Source organism: Podarcis muralis, chromosome 16 (genome assembly GCF_964188315.1).
Source record: "Podarcis muralis chromosome 16, rPodMur119.hap1.1, whole genome shotgun sequence".
Lineage (NCBI taxonomy): Eukaryota > Metazoa > Chordata > Lepidosauria > Squamata > Lacertidae > Podarcis > Podarcis muralis.
Window position 1 is genome coordinate 32,119,435 of NC_135670.1, and position 21,544 is coordinate 32,140,978.

Below are 21,544 nucleotides of genomic sequence, written 5' to 3' on the forward strand. Positions count from 1 at the left end.
AAACACCTTTTTAAAAATGTGAATAACGAGCTTTTTCTCTTGCTCTCTCTCTCTCTCTCTCTCTGCCTGCCTGGTCCTGATGAGGTATTATTATTATTATTATTATTATTATTATTATTATTATTATTTAAAATCACCTCAAGGAGGGCAAATGAAATTGGGAAATAATAATAGTAATAATAAACTTGCCCAAGTTTGCCTCTCCAGATTGACAGTCCAAGGAGAATCTCCGTAAGTGGGCCCAGCAGGCCTTCCTTCTCCAATCTCCATCTCGGCTGAGCCTGTTGCTAAGCAACTAAGTGGGCCTTATCTGGCAAATGCATCCCTCCCTTTGCTAACAGGCTAGGAGAGCTGGCTTGAGTATTTCCAAGTGCAGGTTCCTCCCCCCCCTCCCCCCAGGACAACGCTTCTAATTTCTGTGAATCTTAATCACTTGACGTACAAGGAGCCACCAACTTCCTAGTGGAGACTGGGGCGCAATGATTACAACTGGGAGGAGAGAGAAGGCTGGGGAGAGAGGAGCCCGGCGGTTCCAAACAATAAAAAATAAACCCTGCAAAAGCAGGGGGGGGGGGTCGGGCCTGTGTCAGGGTCAAATATGGAGAGATTAAAGGATCCCTTTGAACAAGGGAAGTTTATAGAGCTGCTTTAAATGGAGATAGGGGGCATCAGGGATAGAATCAGAGGGTATCTATGAACGATTGGCCAGGGGCCATGTAAACACGAAGGCTTGTGAGTACAAATACCACCATGCACTGTGAAGTTCAAAGGAGCGTCTCTGCTTTATCAGCAGCCAGAGACTATGCTCTTAAAGGCTTAAACACACACACCAAGGCCAACTTTTCTTTTTAAAGCCAGCCTGCTCTTTGTAAGCAGAGAGGAGAGAGAGGCTGGAGGCAGCATGATAAATACATGAATCAAAAGGCATTTCCTTCCTCTCATCCCCTCCCCTTTCCCAACAGAACCTCAAACTAGACTTTAATCTGTTGCTTAACAGGGGAGGAGGTTTGTGGGCTTTTATCGCTGCTGCTTCTTCTTCTTCTTCTTGTTAGAGGACCAAAGGAAGGAAACTGCAAGATTAGGAAGGGACGCAACAGGGTAGACCAGAGACAGCCAACGTGTTGCCTTCCAGGTGGTTATTGGACTACAACTCCCATAATCCTTGGCCCCTGGCCATGATGACTAGGGTGGAAGGGAACTGTAGTCTAAGATACAGGCAATACAGTGGGTAATCTTGAGAAAGCCCCATTGGAGTGCCTGCAAAGAACTAGGTGGTATATCTAAAGGGAAAATGGGGCACATGCCCTGTCCTCAGGTTTACAGGCTAAAGAGCAGCTCAACCCTATGCATATGTGTTCAGAAACAAGTCTCACCAAACTCTGTGGCCCAAAAAGGAAGGTGAGGAGAGAGGAAATCAGGTTATAACTGCACTATACATTTAAAGCAGTGTCATGCCACTGTAAACAGTCATGGCTTCACCCAAAGAATCCTGGGATATGTAGTTTGTTAAGGGTGCTCAGAGTCGGTAGAAGACACCTCTCGCAGAGTTACAGTTCACAGCATTCCCCGGGAAGAGGGATTGATGGTTATATTAAACTGCTCTGGGACTTGCAGATCTGCAAGTTGAAAGTGGTATGCTGCAAAGGTGAACTCAGTTAAATGGAAGAGTGAAGAGGCAAGTCTTTTTTTTATCAGATGCACCAGCAGAAGGAGCGGAAGAAATGCACTCCAATGATAGGGAGCTATGCTGGTGAACTTCAGGAAAATTAGGCTACAGTGGAATAGTATACCTGGAAGAAAGTCCCATTGAACTCAGCTTCTGAGTAGAGACATATAGAACTGTACCATGAGAAAGTAACTTAGGGCTTAAGGCAGGCATGTCCAAAGTCTGTTTCGGGGGCCTAATTCGGCCTGCCAGTCGGGTCGATTTATTCCGGCCCCCGTGTCCTGGGGTAAAATCCTTTAAAAAGTTCAGCAACTTTGGGGTTAAATCTTAAAAATAAAGCTAAACAACTTCAATCCTAAAAAAAGCTTAACAACAACTTTGGGTAAAATTGTAATTTAAATCCTAAAAAAAGCTCAGCAACATTGGTCGGCCCTCACGCATGTTCACTTCATCAAATTTGGCCCTCTTTGGAAAAAGTTTGGGCACCCCTGATCTGATTTTTTCAGAAGAAGTGTGCATGCACACGAAAGTTCATACCAATAACAAACTTAGTTGGTCTCTAAGGGGCTACGGGAAGGATTTTTTATATTTTGTTTCCAAACCATACTGTTACCTATGCACATATAATTCCCTATACAGTGAGTGCTTTGATTATTATTTCTATGGAAGGGTATTCCATTATGTGAGATGACACATGCAGTCTAAATTGGTGCAGCCCAGACTCAAGCTTTCTGCCTTAATGGGAACATGATCAAAAGTTCCACAATCCCAGAACATTGTTGTTTTGCTGTCTGATTAACATAGAGGAAGGTTATTTCCCTCTTTGTCCCCTATCTGAGGAGTTACAAAGAGGGGGGGAAACACTGCAACTTTCTTCCTCTCAATGTTTGGGGGAAAGGCTGCAGCTTTTGCGTGTGGAAGATTCCAGGTTCAATCCCCGGCATCTCCAGGTAGGGCTGAGAGAGATCACTGTCCGAAATCCTGGACAGTCACTGTCAGTCAGCGTAAATAATGCAGAGCAATGTGAGCCGATGTTTTGACTCGGTATAAGGCAGCTTCCTGTGTTCCTATGTCCCGTTAATGTCTCCTCCGGATTGTAAGGCGAGTGTTCTGGAAAAAGGGAATTTCTGTTTCTGTTCTCTGTTGATGCATGGAACAGCAGCAATGAATACTAAAGCACAAAGGCATGCCAAAACACAGAACTGGCTTGTTCTCAGGAGGATAGTATGCAAACAAAGGACAAAGTGTTCTCCTTATCCAAGATTCGGGAGGGTGCAAACTCCTTCTACTGATAGCCACACATAGGGCAAATCCAAGCTCAAAAAACACCACAAACGCAAAGCAACTCCAAAAATAAGTGACAGGAAAGGGAAGGCGCATTCTGGACAAATTTCTCCATTAGCGTTGAGGCAGCCAACATATTTAAGCTTGCTATTAACAATGTTGTGGCTAGAATCGGAGCCCAGGACTCAGTACATGGTCACAGCTGGTATTCAAATTATGACAAGGACCGTTGTAAAATAGATTCCAGTAAATTGTTTTGCTCATATAATGAACAAGTTTACTATGTGTGTGAGATGTAGTCTGTTTTAGGAAAACAGTATGGTTTCAGGTTAACAATATGGTTTTTGGGTAAATAATATGGTGGGGGGGGGGAGTTAGTAAAATCCAGATTTTGAAAGGCTTTTGCTGTTGTAGTCTGTCATGGTTCTGCCCATCAGAACTCTCAACATTGGCCTGCCAGGTTTTGGGTTCCTCTGCCCCCCACCCCAAGCTATGGTTTTGTTGTCGGCCGGCCGACTATGATGCACAGCTTGTGAGCATGTGGTGTAGTGGTTAGTGTGTTAGGTTAGGATTTGGGAGACCAGGGTTCAAATCCCCACCCAGCCATGGGGCTCACTGGATGACCTTGGGCCAGTCAGTGTTTCTCAGCCTAACTTACACCACAGGATTATTGTTAAGGGGGGGGTGGGACAATGCAACCAACCATGCTTGGAGGAAAAGTGGTATCAAACACAGGGATGGTGATAACAGAGCTGCAGAAGGTGCTACTGTGATTTCACCCCAGGTACGCCACCCAGTGCCAATATAGATATATATTTATGTAATATATATGATACACACACACACACACACACACACACACACACACACGCAAATTCAAAAGACACAAATAAGAATCAACACCGGCACTATCATATAAAAGCTAGCCCCCTCAAAAGTCTAAATGCAAGCTAAAACTGATCAGTCTCGGACAGTTTAAAATTAGAGATGTTAAAATAACATTAAACGTGTAGATGTAGGGAGTATACAATACCCTCCAACATTTCTCTAATGAAAATAGGGACACCCTATTCTAATAACAACAACAACAACAACAACAACAACAACAACAACAACACCCCATCCATCTGACTGGGTTGCCCCAGTCACTCCACACAGCTTTCAACATATATAAAAACATGACCAAACATTAAACATTAAAAGCTTCCCTATACAGGGCTGCCTTCAGATGTCTTCTAAAGGTTGTCTTATTTCTTTGCCCTGGGGGATCACATAATTCCATACCCTCTAACATTTCTCTGATGAAAATAGGAACATCCTAAGGAAAAAACAAGACATTCCAGGATCAAATCAGAAACTGGGATGGTTTCTTTAAATCTGGGAATGTGCCTGGAAAATAGGGACACTTGGAGAGTCTGGTATACAAGCAGGTGCCAGGCAGGTCAAACTCTTCAGGGAGATCATTCCTTCAAGGGAACACCAGCGCCATATGCAATCCCTGTCCCTTTTATTGCCACCCTCCATGCTCAGGGGAGGAACAGCCAAAGGGGGTCACTGCCAGTTAGAGCAGGCAGTACTGTGCTCAGGAGATAAAGAGTCTGCGTCTGTATGAGGTAACTTAATGGGTCTGAGGACTGCCGCCTTTTGCAAAAAGGGGGAGAAGATGTTAGGTGATGGTGGTGGGGAAAGCTGAGGAAGAAACGGAGGAGCAGGTCTCTTTAACACCTGGAGCATAATAAAACTATTCACTGTGGTTGTTTAGTTGCATATGCAAGCCTTGGCGCCAATACTTTCTGGCAGGGTCGCTCTGATATCCAAACTCCTGCTATTGTGGCGTAGTCAAATAAGGAAGCTGGAATGCACTTAACAAGAAGCAGCTACCGAATTTCTCTTAAGCCAGCCTCTGAAGGGAACGTTTGTGCAGCCTGTAACATACACCCCAAGGGAAAGCCTATTAGCTGCACTCTCGTATTAACGCCGCACAAGATGAAGCAATCTGGACTTTTCCCAACGAGAGGGAAAGGGAGCAGTGCCTGTCTTTTGAAATCAAATCCCCCTGCCATGCAAAGCACGGTTATTTATTTATTTATTTTCCACCCCACCCCCCTTCAGCACGCAGAGAAAAGATTAGCATCAGCGCTTGCTACTGGCAGAAAGGAAGGAGGAAACCCACCACACATGGGTCCTGTTCCAATGCATGAGAGCCAGAGATGGTTTGATAGAAAGGAGTGGGAAAGCATGTGGCAATTGTGGAGAATAAGGATGCGCAGGTTGCAGTTCCATACTAGGGGACAGCAGAGAACCCCTGAGAATTGGGTGTGGATTTTCTTTTTTAAAACAAAGGTTTGTGGGTTGTTGGGGTTTTTTTTTAAAGCTGAGCATTACCAGCCTGCCAGAATTCTTCCACTGCCCAGTGAAATGGGATCAATTTGGGAAGAACCTAGAAAGACCCCTCCTGGATCAATCCAATGGCCCATCATCTACTGAAGCACCCTGTTTTCACAAGCACACAAGCACAACAGCACTCTCCCGTGATTCCCAGCGACTGGCACATCTTCTAAATGCCCTGCTGAAAAATGTTCAACCTCATCTTCAGCAACAGCAAACTTCGGTTTGATTTGGAAAGAGATAAATGGCTCCTTTGGGCCAATACAGCAGCTGTCCCAGGCAGTAAAGCTTGGCAGGTAAAAAAGCAGATCCCTGTAACCGTACAAGAAAACCAACAAAGCATCTTGCAGCTTTCAAGGTATTTCAAGCCCCTCTGTTCATTTTGCCGCAACAGATGAACATGGGGAAAAGGCTATGGGGTTGCACCTAGAGGTTCAACGGGTATGGGGCTATATACAGTGGAACCTCTACTCACGACCACAATCCGTTCCGAAGGCCCGTCCTTATGGCGAAATGGGTCGCTGGGAGAGGCGCTGCTGTGCACAGGCGGCGATTGCCTGCTTCTGCACATGCGCGAATGGCAGCAAACCTGCCAGTTACTTCCAGGTTTGCCGTGGTCGCAACTTGGAACGTCCACGAGTGGAGGCAGTTGTCAGTAGAGGTTCTACTGTATAACAGACACAGATGTATCTTGCCTTCCATATATGGTATGCCATGACTAAGTTGTTGAGGGGGTCGCCGTGGGAATAGGATGTTACAGCAAACATAACAAAGGACATTGTGGCACCCTAAAGACCAACAACTTTACTATAGCATAAGCTTTCATTGACTAGAATTCACTTCATCTGAAGTGTATCAGGAATTTTTTTTATGCCTGATGTTTTACAATTTTTTATGTGCTGCAAGCCGCCCAGAGTGGCTGGGGAAACCTAGCCAGACGGGTGGGGTATAATAATAATAATAATAATAATCCGGGAGGAATATCGCCTGGCTGCAAGGCGTGAAGGCCGCTCCCTGCAAGGCCCTTTCCCCCTGGCCTAGGGGTGAGGCCCACACTCACCAGCCCTACAAAAGAGGCTCCTCATGAGGCCGGAGGAACATCGCCCGGCTATTGTTTATTGATTGATTGATTGATTGATTGATATGCTGTAAACCACTTTGAGATTTTTATTAAAAAAATAAAGCGGTATACAAACAAACAAACAAACATCAGATGTAATAAATATTATCCTCAGCTGGCAAGAGTGTATGTGTGTGCATATATATAGAGAGAGATGTCTGTGCATACATACAGAGAGAGAGAGAATGTCAGCAGTGGGTTAAAAAGACAATGAAACGCAAAAAAAGTGCAGCCCGTGACAATTCAATTGAAAACTTAAACTAATAATAATAATAATAACAATATTAAGAGCACAGTTGTGAACATTCATCGCAGAAGCAACATGCAACCTCAAACTAAAGTGTTAGAAACCCATGTAAGACTTCATAGGTTTGTTTACTGCTACAATAAAGCACCTATCATTGTGGGGTGGGGGAAGTATTTTATTTTCCAAGGCTAAGAGCGAATTTGTGCATTCAAAGAGACACACTGGGAACATGGACTGCCTTCTCTCTGAAGTCTTCTGGGCTGATTTGTATTTCAATGGTGATGCGTTGTTATATTGTTTACTTCTTTGAACGTTACAAGAAAAGCAGTAGGGAAATAGCTTGACATGTCGCAGGGCATGATTTTTCACATTGGGGGGGGGGGGCGCTGAACAAGCAAGTCCTTGCATAAGAAGTGGGGTTGCAGGGAGCAGGCATCACCAGGCACCTGCCAAAGCCCACCCAAGTGGAAGAGTGTAAGGAGAAGAGGAGCTAGGAGTGGGGATAGAAAGCTGAATTGGTTTGCACTTTTCAAAACAGTGCAGGAACTGAAACCCAGCCGTCCTGACAAATTTGCACTTAGAACCACAGAGCCTTTGAGCTGGAAGAGATTGCAAGCGTCACCTAGTCCAACTCCCTGCAATGCCAGAGTCATGGCTAAATTATTCCCTGGCAGATGGTCACCCAACCTCTGTTTAAAAACCTCCAATGAAGGAGAGTCCGTCACCTTTTGAGGTGTTCTGTTCCACTGCCCAACAGCTCTTTCCCTCAAAAAGTTCTTCCTAATATTTAGTCAGAATCTATGTTTTTAGCAATTCTTATATCTGTAAGTAGCCGTCCCGTCAGGGGAAAAGGTGGCGTATAAATAAATATAAACACCACCGACAACAACCTTTTTTGCAATTTGAATCCACCAGTTTGGATGGATTCCAACTCCATATTCCATGTGATAATTGTCAGCATCGCCCTTGAGCCAGTGCACCAACTGGACTCATGCACCTCAACCCCGACTGGGCTAGGCGAGCTGGGTAGCACCACCAGAGACCTCCTTTCTCACAGGAACAGGTCACAGTGCTGTGGACTCACAGCTTAGAGCTGAGAGCACCGGATTCACTGTCTCAATAATACAGTCGTTGCGCAGCAGAGTTTTGCAGAGTATAAACCACTCCGAGAGCAGCTCTGTAGAATATCTTCCTTTTATTCTGTAACTACAACTATGATACAAAACTATATACAGAGCTGAATATTCTAAGCATAAATCAATGCTACACTGAGAGTCTGCAGCTGCACTTAGCAGCAACCTTATCTCTAGGATCTCTAACACACTCTCTCTCTCCAATACACTGACTGACTGACTCTCTCACTCACACACATTGATGTGGTGCTGGGCAGAATAAGTAGACAGCAGGACACGCCTCCTCCTCTCTGGAGAGTCAGCAGAGACCATCAGGAGATCATCAGGAGATTCTTGGGTATGGGAGGGGTGAAATCTCCTCAGATCTTTGAAGATGGCTATCATGCCACTTTGAGACTCCTATTTTCCAGGCTAAACATACCTAGCTCACTCAACCGTTCCTCATAATTCTTGGCTTCCAGACCCATAACCATCTTGGTTGTCCACTTCTGCACACATTCCAACTTGTAATATCATTCTTGAACTGTGGAGCCTAGAACAGGACCCAGAACTCCAGCTGGGGTCTGACCAAGGGAGAACAGAGTGGTACTGGCACTTAGCACACCATACTTCTGTTGATGTAACCTTTTTTTTGCTGCTGCATCACACTGTTCAAAAATGCATATATCAGTGTGCATTTTAAAAAAAATGTGCATTCATGAAAACAGCATGTAAAGTGTATTATTTGAGGCAAAAGTGCATGCAGAAAAATATAAATGTACATTAAAATGCTGATGAATTTTCATGAGGACGTCTTAAAATAATAATAACGATGCACTGATGTGAAAATGTGGGAAACTGAACTTAAGAACGGAAAAATGAGAAGCTGAAATTGATATATTCACCCATCAGTAGGAGCAGCAATCGCCACACCCCTTGTCCTCCCCCTCCTTTTCTTTCTGTCTTGCTCTCTGGGAGGCAGCGCCAACCCAGGGTGCCTCCAGACTGTCATTATTTCGCAGGAGGGATTCAATCGCATACCAGCATTTTAGGTTTGCGCAGTGAAAGTGGATTAAAAGCACTTTGTTGCCCTCGTGGAACAAATCCAATCGAAAAGTGGGGGGAAATATAATGAAACTGCGTGGGCTGAACGAATGATTAACAGGAAAACATGTAAACGTCCCCACAAGCAAATCAGGATGAAGGTCCATTGTTGGGTAACCACCCCGCAAACAAACGCTCAGTAAAAACCAGATGTAGTCCAACTTGTGTACAAGCAAATCTGGATGAATGCTCAACCAACAGGTTGCCTGCAGGAATCCCTGCTAGATCAGACCAAAGGCCTCTCTAGCCCAGCCCTGCAAGCTAATCATATTCCCTTTCCTGCTGTTGTTCTCCAGCAACTCATAGAGGCATGCTGCTTTCAATCTTGCAGGAGTACGTAACCATCACGATTATTTGCAATTGACACACACAACCTCCACAAATGCATTTAATCTTTTAAAGCTGTCTAAACTGGTGGCCATCATCCCTTCGCTTCACGGTAAGGAATGTAAACACCATGCTCATAACCACCTCAGAAAGAAATCAGACCTCAGCAAATGCCAAACATAAGTCTAACTTCCCCGTAAGCTTTATGTAAGAAACCAGGAAGAATGCTGAATGAACGGGAATATCTAGAGCTGCCCTGGGCCTAGAGAAAAAGCCAAGCAAAAGGATAGTGGCAAGGAGAAAATGGGTGCGCTCAGGGGGAGAGTCTCACTGGAAGTACCTTGCCCATGTTCCCCCACCCCCCAATTTTTTTGGAAATGACACTCACTGGGGAAATGACTAGGCTGCGTCAGGGTAGGAAAATTGGGTGAATCTCACAGGTGCTTGGTGATTTCCGTGGTGTATTTTTTGCATGCATGCGGGAGAGAGTTGCATGTGCACTTGTCACATCATGGGTTGCATCATGCAAGGTTCATGCCAGCTTATGTACTTATACAAGGGAGATTCCATCTGGAATAAAGGGACCCTTTATTAGTGGAAAGCTACTGCAGGTATGGGACGCAGGTGGCACTGTGGGTTAAACCACAGAGCCTAGGACTTGCTGATCAGAAGGTCGGTGGTTTGAATCCCCACGATGGGGTGAGCTCCCGTTGCTCGGTCCCTGCTCCTGCCAACCTAGCAGTTCGAAAGCACGTCAAAGTGCAAGTAGATAAATAGGTACCGCTCCGGCAGGAAGGTAAACGGCGTTTCCGTGCGCTGCTCTGGTTTGCCAGAAGTGGCTTAGTCATGCTGGCCACATGACCCGGAAGCTGTACTTGGCCAATAAAGCGAGATGAGCGCCGCAACCCCAGAGTCGGTCACGACTGGACCTAATGGTCAGGGGTCCCTATACCTTTTTACTGCAGGTATGCGTTGCATGGGCACAGCCAAACCATATAACTTTCACCAAGGCTTAAGAGACGGCAAGGATAAAAAATGCTAGACAGCAGGAGCTGCCAATCTTTTTAAAACCAGCGAACACATTTAGATTTTTTTATTGCTGTGGGCCTAGTACACAGAATGGCTGCTAGCCGGGCATAGCACAACACAACATGGCTGCCGCATCTACAGGAACAGAAAAAGAGATGGGACCACAAAATGGGGTAAAGTCGTGCCCCCCCCCCCAGGGAAAAGGCTCCTACATCAGCCACCGCTGTGTCTGCTCACAGAGTGAAGCTCTTTGAACTGTCTTTTGTTCAGGAGGAAGCGTGGGTGTCTAATCCTTGCACCCAATGAAATGTGGGCATGATTAAGGGGTTACATTTCATGCAGGAGAGGCCGAGATAATGCAAACAGGAGCTAAGCAGGAAGAGCCAACAGTCTCTCATGCACTTATTGAGGGGATATTTATTGATACCTTCCTGTGAGCACCATGGGAGGCAGCAGCAGGCACAACTGTGCCCATGGATGTTGTGTCAGAGTTTTAACAGGAAGGATGGAAGAAGTTGAGAGCCGACGCAGCCACTGGGGAAATATGCTATACCGGAGAGTGGAGGTCTGAGGGAGGAGGAAGCCAGCAATCTCAATGTGAATTTAGTGTTTCCCAGGCTGCCAGTAATGAGGCTTTCCCTGTCACTTTGCTCACTCGCTCGCTCCCTCCCTGTCAGATGCTGATAAGCATGTCTGTCACAGCCAAGGCAAAGCTGGAGCTGGTGGTGACAAATCACAGGGAGTATGTGTCAAGACAATCCACCAGCCCAAAGACAGACAGCTGGCACTTGAAATTCCACAGCCAGCAATGGAATTTGCAAAATAAAATCATTAATAATAGTAATAATAATAACTCCAAATCATTTTAAGCAGCAGCAGCAGCAGCAATGACCTCTTGGCAGTCAGCCTCAAAGCGCTAAAAATAACCAGCTGAAGGCCTTGCTCCAGCATCAACAAAACTGCCTGGTAAACTGGAAATCCAACCTGTCTACTGCCAATCAGCAGCCCCTCCAAGGAAATTAATAAAAGGCAGGCCTACTAGATGAGCAGTACCCAGGGTTAGCCTGCAAGGGATGCTAAGTCGATTGCTATGGATGCATCCAGTCCTCTAACAACATTGCCTTCTACTTTTTATTTATTTAAAAATGTATACTCACTTTTCACAGGTGTCTCAAAGAGGCTTACAAAGGAAAATATATATAACATGCAACATACAAAATTTGAAAACCAGGTGGTGTGGCCCCATCTGAGCTTTACATTTAAAGAAGTATTATCCTGCTTTAAACAGCCATGGCTTCCCACAAAGCATCCTGGGAACTGCAGTTTATTAAGGGCACCAGAAAGTTGATAGGAGGCCCCCACTGCCTACACAGAACTACAATTCTCAGAGTGGTTTAACAGTGCATCCCTATTGCCTGGAAGCTTTGGGAAATGTTTCAAGATTGGCCCACAGGCCAGAGGTTCTGCACCCCATGACTAGCCCAATATCACCTGCTCTTGCTAAGCAGGGCATCCTAGCACTCACTGCCAGATAAACAGCATGATTTTGCAGTCCTGTTTCTGACGAAATCTTTAATGGTTAAACCAGATGGATATGTAGACAAGCGTTGCAAGGCCCAGCAGGTGAACGGCACTGGCTGAGCACAAGAAAGATGCTGATCCCACAGTGACATGCCCTTCTTTTGGAGTTGGCTGGAGTCTTGGGACTGGGCAAGTGAACAGGCATTCCTCCGAGTGGGTTGAACCTGTGGAGTTTGTTTATGCTGGTCTTACCATTTCCTGTTTGACAGTGGTGTAGTCAGAGTTGACTGGTACCCGACTGACCTCTCCAATAAGGGCAAGGCCCTTCACTGACAGGAGGTCTGGAGTCCACTGCAGATCAGCAATAAAACACCCGGGGTTGGTGAAGTTAACACTTTACTCAAAGAAACCAAAGCAGCAACTCTTCCCAGTAGGTTTTGCTCCAATGAGGCAGTTGCGAGGACTGAAGGTCCCTCCTTCCCACTGCTCCCTAAGGCTCCTCCCCTGGTTTCTTCCCCAGCAACCTGAGGCTCTTTCATCTTGTCTCTCTTTGCTCCACCCACATCATTCCTCTGCAGGGAGGGGAGCTGGTCACAGCAGCCTGCCTCACCTCTGTCTCCTGGTCCACCTCCTCTCCTGCTTCTAAGTCTGGACCGCTCTCTGCCACAGCCTCTCCCTGCTCACAAAACCCTGTTACCTCTTCTCCTTCCAACACATCCTCTTCCCAGTCTGCTCCCTCTTCTCCCTCTGACCAATCATCGCCGTCCCTTCACAACTCCCCTGGCTCTGAGCCTTCTTCCCCCGGGGGTTCCCTTGGGGGTTCCCCAGCCTGTGCCTCCCACCACTCCTCGGCATCCAGCCAGTCCAGGACAGATGCCTGGCTAGAGGAATCCAATATCTAAGGAGCAGAACACTTCACTACCAACCCTCTGGATCCAGCTCCTTACACCCTGCCTCACCAGTCCCCTCCTCAGGCCCAGACATTTCTTGGGGTTTTGCTTTGGCTTCCCCAACCCACTAGGATCTTCCTCCCGGGTTGCCCACCCCCAACTCTCTGAGCTCCTCCCACCCATCCTCAGGATTGGGCCATCCCTTCCATGGCTCCTCCATGGGGCTCATGACACAGTGGCTCTGCAGGGTCAGAGGCCTTTCCCAGCAGCAGATCTTTTAGCCGAATATTCCAGGGGTCGTCGAACCAGGGCATGTGCTCTACCACCACCCTATTCCTTCTCTCCGTTTCTGGCAAACAGCATCCTCCTGCAAATTAATTCGGGAGTTCTCGACCCTCTGCAAACCAAACAGCCCTTCTAATAAACCTCCACTGGAAGCAAAACAAAACAAAAAAAGCCACAAGGAGGTTGAAGCGTGCCTGTGCCTTTGAAGCAGTCGGCATCTTGCATTCGCACTCCGCTCCGCAGGGCAAACTTAACATGACGGAATTGGATTCCTTTAACATTAAAGATAATCTAAGTGCAAAGGGAACAATGTCCGCCAAATGGGAACGGCAGGAGTGTTTAAAGGAACGCGCAAGGCATGCCCCATTACTTGCATAGTCTTAATCAGCCTTTGTCTCTATTGATCCTGCTTGGTTAGGGAGCCTTCTGTCTAACCCTGCCTGCCAAGCCATGCGTGGTGGGACTAGCTTTCCTCGCTAAATTAAGTGGCAGAACAAATAAGAACGCATTAAAAAGAGAAGTGCTCTTTTCATATAAAGTGCACGGCCACCCCTCCTTTACTCGCAAGGGCTGATTCACTTCCAGGGCTCCCACAGGAGTGTGTTGGGAGCAGAAGAGCCTCTTGCCAGGCCCCTATGCAGTGTAAATCGGATGTGGGAGAACGTTTGACCCTCCAGATGTTGCTGAGCTGCAATTCCCAATATCCTTGGCCGTTAGCCTTGTCCGGGGCTGAAGGGAACAGTTTTACAGTCTGCCTCCTGCTACCAGTTCTTCACTTGTGCAATTAAATATGCATTTTGGACTGATGGTTCTGAAGATAGATAGATAAATAGATTGATAGTATTGCAATTGCAAAGAGTGAATTTCAAATTAATTATTATATGCTAATATTTTAAGTAGTGATGTATGGAAGTGAGAGCTGGACCATAAAGAAGGCTGATCGCCGAAGAATTGATGCTTTTGAATTATGGTGCTGGAGAAGACTCTTGAGAGTCCCATGGACTGCAAGAAGATCAAACGTATCCATTCTTAAGGAAATCAGCCCTGAGTGCTCACTGGAAGGACAGATCGTGAAGCTGAGGCTCCAGTACTTTGGCCACCTCATGAGAAGAGAAGACTCCCTGGAGAAGACACTGATGCTGGGAAAGATGGAGGGCACAAGGAGAAGGGGGCGACAGAGGACGAGACGGTTGGATAGTGTTTTCGAGGTTACCAGCATGAGTCTGACCAAACTGCGGGAAGTAGTGGAGGACAGAGGTGCCTGGCGTGCTCTGGTCCATGGGGTCACGAAGAGTCGGACACGACTAAACGACTAAACAACAACAACAACAAATATTTTAAGAATTTTATTGTGGGTTATTATATTCCAATGGATTATTGAATATTACTTTATTTGATATGTTGTTTATTTTAAAGTTATTTTATATTACTTTTTTTGCAGAAGTGAAAATGAAAAACGAAATGCCTGTTTCAAGTTTCCCCACAACTTGTCCTTTTGAACTTGTGAGGTGATCAAACAGTAAGCTTCTGGTCTAAGGGAATTTGTATGTGGATGCTGGCCCAGAAATGGAAGACACTACAGGACTTAAAACTGCTCATTCTGGTACAAGAATACGTGGTCTCTGACTACTGCAGAAGGAAATAATTCACAAATGGTGCATTCACAATAAGCTTTGTTGTTTTCTTCTTCTTCTACACTATATGCTCTCCGTTTGGAAAACACAGCCTGTGCATTGCTCCTATGTTTTCTAACTTCGATTACTACTACTGCATTTTAAAAATTTTATGTTAATAAAGAATACCATTCGGCAGGAATGGGGAACTCTGTTATAGACCAGGCATAGGCAAACTCTGCCCTCCAGATGTTTGGGGACTACAAGTCCCATGATCCCTAGCTAACAGGACTAGTGGTCAGGGATGATGGGAATTGTAGCCCCAAAACATCTGGAGGGCCGAATTTGCCTATGCCTGTAATATAGACAATACTGAACTGGACGGGCCAATATGACCTCTGTTCCTAAATCAGGGCTGGGGAATCTTTTTCCAGCCAAAGGGCCACATTCCCTTCTGGGGGCCACATGCCAGTAGGGGGCAGGGCTAGAAGCAAAAGTGGGTAGAGCAATGAATGTAAATTTCACATTTGCACAGTAGGCTAGTTTACACACACACACACACACACACACACACACACACACACACCCCTCTAGGCTCCATCCAGGTAAGGAAGAGGCATTATCGGAGTTCAAGGATGCATTCCAAGTGGGAAAAACCACTCAAGTTATGTGTGAAGCAGGGCCAGTCAGGTGTGTAGGGAGTGTGGCCTGGGGAAAAGTCCTGCAGGACAGACAGAGAGACTTGGAGGAGTTAATCTGGCTCCTAGGGCCCCAAGTTCCCCTAGATTATTACTGCCTATTTGCAAATGTGGTGGGTTGGGCAGAGATCACTTCTTCTGTACCTTTGGGCAAACTCCCTGGAAGCCAGCAAATCAGACCTCTGATGTTTTCCCACACACAAACCTCAGGAAGTCTTTGCAATCATCCAAGGCAGCCCCTCATAAATATTTAGCTGGCGGAAGAGACCAATTCTACCCTTGCTTGTAGCTTGCTTCCCTGCCACCTTTTAATCCTTAATCCCTTTGCACTATCTTTCTTGTCTCTTAACCTGCAGAGGACTCTGACGGGTTGCATTTAATTCTTCTTACACATGCCCTGGAGCACAAAAAGGCTTGTCAGGATAAAAATAAAGAGAACACGCTCAGCCATCAGTAAGGTAACCAGTCTCCACTCCCCCCCCCCCCCCAATATCAGCGCAAGCTAACATGTCTTGGCTTTCTGTAACCCATGAGGGAATGAACCGACGGACAAATGATTTCTTCTACGTTTCCCTTTTCATCTGTGTGTTTAGTCATCTGTGGGAGCAGAACTTTGCAGCCTGAGAGGTAGCATTATTTGGCATTCCTTTAAAAAAACCACCCTACTCTTATCGCCATTTGTAACGGAGCAGGTTTAGTTGCATGTTGTGCATCACAAATGGATTTCAGTGGTGGAAGCGGTCTGAGTATTGCAGCGATGCGGAATCTGTTGTCCTGTTTTGGGCAAGGACAAGGCCGGATGAGTGCTACAGGACAGTCAACCAGCGGTCCTAGGTCTGGGCAACCAGATAAGCAGCAGCGCAGGCAAAAATGACATGAGCCAACAGTGTGACACGGCAGCTAAAAAAGCCAATGCAATTCTGGGCTGCATCAATAGGAGTATAGCATCTAGATCAAGGGAAGTAATAGTGCCACTGTATTCTGCTCTGGTCAGACCTCACCTGGAGTACTGTGTCCAGTTCTGGGCACCACAGTTCAAGAAGGACACTGACAAACTGGAACGTGTCCAGAGGAGGGCAACCAAAATGGTCAAAGGCCTGGAAACGATGCCTTATGAGGAACGGCTAAGGGAGCTGGGCATGTTTAGCCTGGAGAAGAGGAGGTTAAGGGGTGATATGATAGCCATGTTCAAATATATAAAAGGAAGTCACATAGAGGAGGGAGAAAGGTTGTTTTCTGCTGCTCCAGAGAAGCGGACACGGAGCAATGGATCCAAACTACAAGAAGGAAGATTCCACCTAAACATTAGGAAGAACTTCCTGACAGTAAGAGCTGTTCGACAGTGGAATTTGCTGCCAAGGAGTGTGGTGGAGTCTCCTTCTTTGGAGGTCTTTAAGCAGAGGCTTGACAACCATATGTCAGGAGTGCTCTGATGGTGTTTCCTGCTTGGCAGGGGGTTGGACTCGATGGCCCTTGTGGTCTCTTCCAACTCTATGATTCTATGATTCTATGAATGAAAGCCCCACCCACCATTAGTACCAGTATGTGCCCTCCACCCGCTGCCACCCAGGGTGGAATGCGGCAAAAAAAATGTTCTCCACTCTTGCACTAGGGATTTAGGAAGCACTGGGTGAAGCAGTAGGGGTGATAAATGAAAACATTAAACTCCCATTTTATAGCTGCCGGCTCCAGGCAAAAAGCTTTTGGACTTTCCTTTGCTCCGAACTCCAGCATGCTCTCTGCATAAACACCCCAACCCATTGAGTACCCAGTGGAGCAGTCAAGATATACTAGAAGCCTGAGGCCAAAGAACTGGCTGGTTAGCTCAGATCAGTACAGTCACAATTCAGCTCCCTCACCTGCTCGTTACTGCTTAGGGCTTGATGCCCCTGCCAGGGAAGCCACACCTGGTAGGATTTACCATGTCTGCTGTTCTGAAAAACCACGGCAGCCCTGCTACGGCCCTGGGTTGGAGGAGCCCTGCCCTCTCTTGCTCACAAGTCTGCAAACTCTCCTTGCATGTCAGCAGCACAGCTGGAGTGTTTGTGAGCAATACCATACCATCCACACCAGCCCAGCCATTTGGTCTTAAGAACCTTTGCTGCCAGAACTGAGCGAATAGGTGTAACTGCAGGACCGGCCGAACTATGAGGCAGGTTAGGCAACCGCCTCAGGCGGCAGGATCCATAGGGGCAGCAGATCCAGCCTTCAAGAAATGCATCGCCCGCTGCCACCGTGGCAACAACATCTGTGGCGCTCCTTGGAGGCCAGATCTCTTTGGCAGCCCACCACCCAATGCCACCTCTACAGCAGCCTCTTGGCTAATCAGAGGCACTGCTGGTCTGTTCCCACCGTTGTTCCTGGCATTTTGTGGCTTGCCTCAGGTGCCAAAATGTCTTGGGCCAGCCCTGCAGAACTGCCAACACTTTCTATCTCAGGCCTCCAGCAGAAGAAGCCTTGCTTTTAAATGCAGGTTGTGAGCTCAACCCAAATTGGAGTAGCCAAGGAGCAGCCTATTGTTTCCCCTGCTACAATACCTCCCAACTTTCCCTTTCCTTTGCAAAATAAAAAAACTTGGCACGCATTGTTGCTGGCTGGAATCTCTGCAGCAATCCAGTTCTTTCTGAGCAGGCCAACTGTCTGTTTAGAAAGCGTCCCAGAGCAGTCGCCGTCGGCCCTAAGTTATGTCGAAAGCAGGCACTGCACAGTTCGCAGTTCAGACAACCTCAGTGTGTGTGATATTTGTCCCCTGTGACATCTACCCCTAGGCAAATGGCTTTTACATTATTTTAGTAAAGTAAAGGTAAAGGGACCCCTGACCATTAGGTCCAGTCGTGGCCGACTCTGGGGTTGCGGCGCTCATCTCGCTTTACTGGCCGAGGGAGCTTCCAGGTCATGTGCCCAGCATGACTAAGCCGCTTCTGGCGAAGCAGAGCATCACACAGAAACGCCCTTTACCTTCCCGCCAGAGCGGTACCTATTTCTCTACTTGCACTTTGAGGTGCTTTCGAACTGCTAGGTTGGCAGGAGCAGGGACCGATTAGCGGGAGCTCACCCCGTCGCGGGGATTCGAACTGCCGACCTTCTGATCGGCAAGTCCTAGGCTCTGTGGTTTAACCCGCAGCGCCACCCGCGTCACTTCCCTTACATTATTTTAGGCTGCAGCAATCCATGAGGGGAAACTCTGTTGGAAGAACTGCCCTGATCCTCCTTGTCTGGAGGGTATCGCCTGCTCTGATCCTAGACCTAAATCTGAAGTAGGCAGAGCTCTTCAAGGGGAGGACTGCTCTTTATTCAATGGAAAGATAGCTAGAACCACCAATGACATCAGCTGTCAAGAACTAGTGCTTGAGATTGCTTTTTCCTCCTCCCGCCCCTTCCCTCTTCCTCTTATGCCGTGTCCTTTTAGGTTGTGAGCCTGGGGGCAGGGACCACCTTAGTGGTTCTTTGTGTAAGCTGCTCTGAGAACCTTGTTGGCTAAAGGGAAGTTATGAATGCTGTAAGCAAGCAAATAAATAAAAAGACAGACTCCCATAACCAGTTTGTGTACGGTTCTTGCACTCGGGACGGGAGCAAGAACATCAGAGGGGAGGAGCACACTATTTTCTTTTCTCTTTCTTTGAAATAGCAAGATCAAGCATGACAACTTGCAAAGGGGGAAAGATGTTTTAATAGATAGGAGGGCCAGAATAAGCACTAGGGAACCTTGGTCGAATGCCAGGGCCCCATCAGAACCCACAGTGATGCTTTCCCTGAGTCTCCTCTCCCCCCCCTTTTTTTTGCTCCACATCTACTGTTGGGATGCAGAACATCTCTGAATACCAGCTGCTAAGAACCACAACCCCTCTGCCCACTTTAACCAATCCATGTCTACCTGTTCTGCACCCGATGTGATATATGCCCAGCTGTTAGCAGGTAAAAACACGGTTGGGCCAAAGGGGGCCTGCAAAGCCCTTCTGCACAGCACTTAGCAAGCCCTGCCAGCCCACTGATTATTGGTGCTTGCAAAGCCCTGCAGCACTGTGCTTTGCAAGCAACAACCAGCTAGTGCAAGCCTGGGTGACAAAGGCGGCTTCTGACGTTCCTCCCAGAAGTAATTTCAATTATACTTTTCTTAACAATGCACATCCCGTTTGCAGAAAGGAGAATGACCCAGGACACGAGATTGAATCTGAGCCCAAAGCCTTCGACGGCGGCCTCTAATTTGCTCAGCAGCAGCAAGTCGATGGTTATCTGCATGTCAGGCAAGGGTAAAGAACACATGAACCCCAGAAGAAGAGAGGAGGCTTTGTTTTCATTTAAGTAACCTTGGGGATAAAACAACACACACACACACACACTCCACATGCCGAAAAATAACGCATGCCAATCTCTGCAAGCCAATCCTTCCTAAAGTGGAGAGGAAGAGCAACACATGCCTTCGTTCTTGAGATCAGAAAAATAAGAATAGAAGCCAAAGCACATTCAGACCAAGCACATGACACTGTGGTTCTTCTAAGCTAAGGGTGACAGGACAGAAGGCTGAAAATTAAGTCTTAATGGAGTGACATATCTTGGTCCTGCCATCTTCCAACAGAGCTGCGCTGACACCAGAACACGACAGTGGTACCTTGGTTCTCAAACTTGATCCGTTCCAGAAGTCCGTTCCAAAACCAAAGCTTTCCAAAACCAAGGCGTGCTTTCCCATAGAAAGTAATGCAAAATGGATCAATCCATCCCAGACTTTTAAAAACAATCCCTAAAACAGCAGTTTAACACAAATTTTACTATCTAACGAGACCATTGATCCATGAAAGCAATAAACAATGTACTGCAGTCACACAATCAATCAATCAATCAATCAATCAATAGCTGAACTGGGTTCCACACAGTTGCAAAAACAAAAGAAAAAAGAGCCGCAAAAGCAAAAACGCAAATTAAATAGAAAAAGCAGACAGACCTCAGTGTAACACTCAGGTGGAAGAGTGGCACTCAAATCAGAAGCGTAACACTCAAAATGGAGCATGTTCAGCTTCCAAAAAACGTTCACAAACCGGAACACTTACTTCCGGGTTTGCAGCATTTGGGTTCCAATTTGTTTGAGTATCAAGGCGTTTGAGAACCAAGCTACCACTGTATTATGCTGCCCAGTTGCTTTCCAGAGGTGGATATTAGAACTGTTTTCCACCCACCCCAGCTATGAAGACAATGAAATGAAAAGCTGCATATGCACACTACAACAACCCATAATCCCAAGGTTTGGGTGGTTGTTGTTCTTGCTGTATGCATTGCATTGCATTGCATTGCATTGCATTGCATTGCATTGCATTGCATTGCACTGATCTACAGCCTTCCCTTCCGAGAGCTTACATAACTCTCCTTCCACCCATCTTACCTTCACAACTACCCAGTGATTTTCATAACTGCGTGAGGATTTGAATCCTGGTCCCCCATTCTAACCACTATATGCAGGAACCCCTATAATTCCAAAACAGCAGAACTGTATTAGCCTGCAGCAAAAATACAGTGGTACCTCGGGTTACAGACGCTTCAGGTTGCAGACTCCGCTAACCCAATAATAGTACCTCAGGTTAAGAACTTTGCTTCAGGATGAGAACAGAAATCGCGCGGTGGCAGCGGGAGGCCCCATTAGCTAAAGTGGTACCTCAGGTTAAGAACAGTTTCAGGTTAAGAACGGACCTCCAGAACGAATTAAGTTCTTAACCTGAGGTACCTCTGTAGATGGTTCACCACTGACCAGCCATGCCCAGTCACATGGGAGGAGGTATGTGCTGGGAAGACAAGATTGTTTCTGGAATGGCCTGTTTGGGGATACCCATCCCACTATGCTGCAGCCCAAGCCCTGACCGGAAGTCACATAGCTGCTTTGAAACAGACTGGAGAGTGACCCCCCCCCTTCCCTCTGGTCCATTCCCAAGCTATAAACTGATGTCCTGGCCAGGCTGAATTCTAAACAGTGGGGCTGTATTTGGCAGCATCACAAAGATCATTCAGATTTACCACTATAACAAGCAGCTTGCTGATCACACATTCCCTCCAAAACACAATAAAAATTGTATATTGCTCTCAGACCACAGACATAATGTGAATACTCAACAGCAGATTTAAGTGTCCCTAAATACACAGAAAAAAGATGGATTGCCTATTAAGGAAAACACACACAAGTCCCTAAATACATATGTACACTGTATTGCACATTCTAAGCAGTCCTGGAGTGTGAATTTAAATGGTAGCTAGAAACACACACACACACACACACA

General features: G+C 46.6%; 1 protein-coding gene across 25 annotated transcripts in view; it reads right to left on the reverse strand.

The window, feature by feature from the left end:
• The window catches only part of FBRSL1 (fibrosin like 1), a 792,934-nt gene that overhangs the window by 578,165 nt on the left and 193,225 nt on the right, over positions 1 to 21,544 (reverse strand). The window lies entirely within an intron of this gene.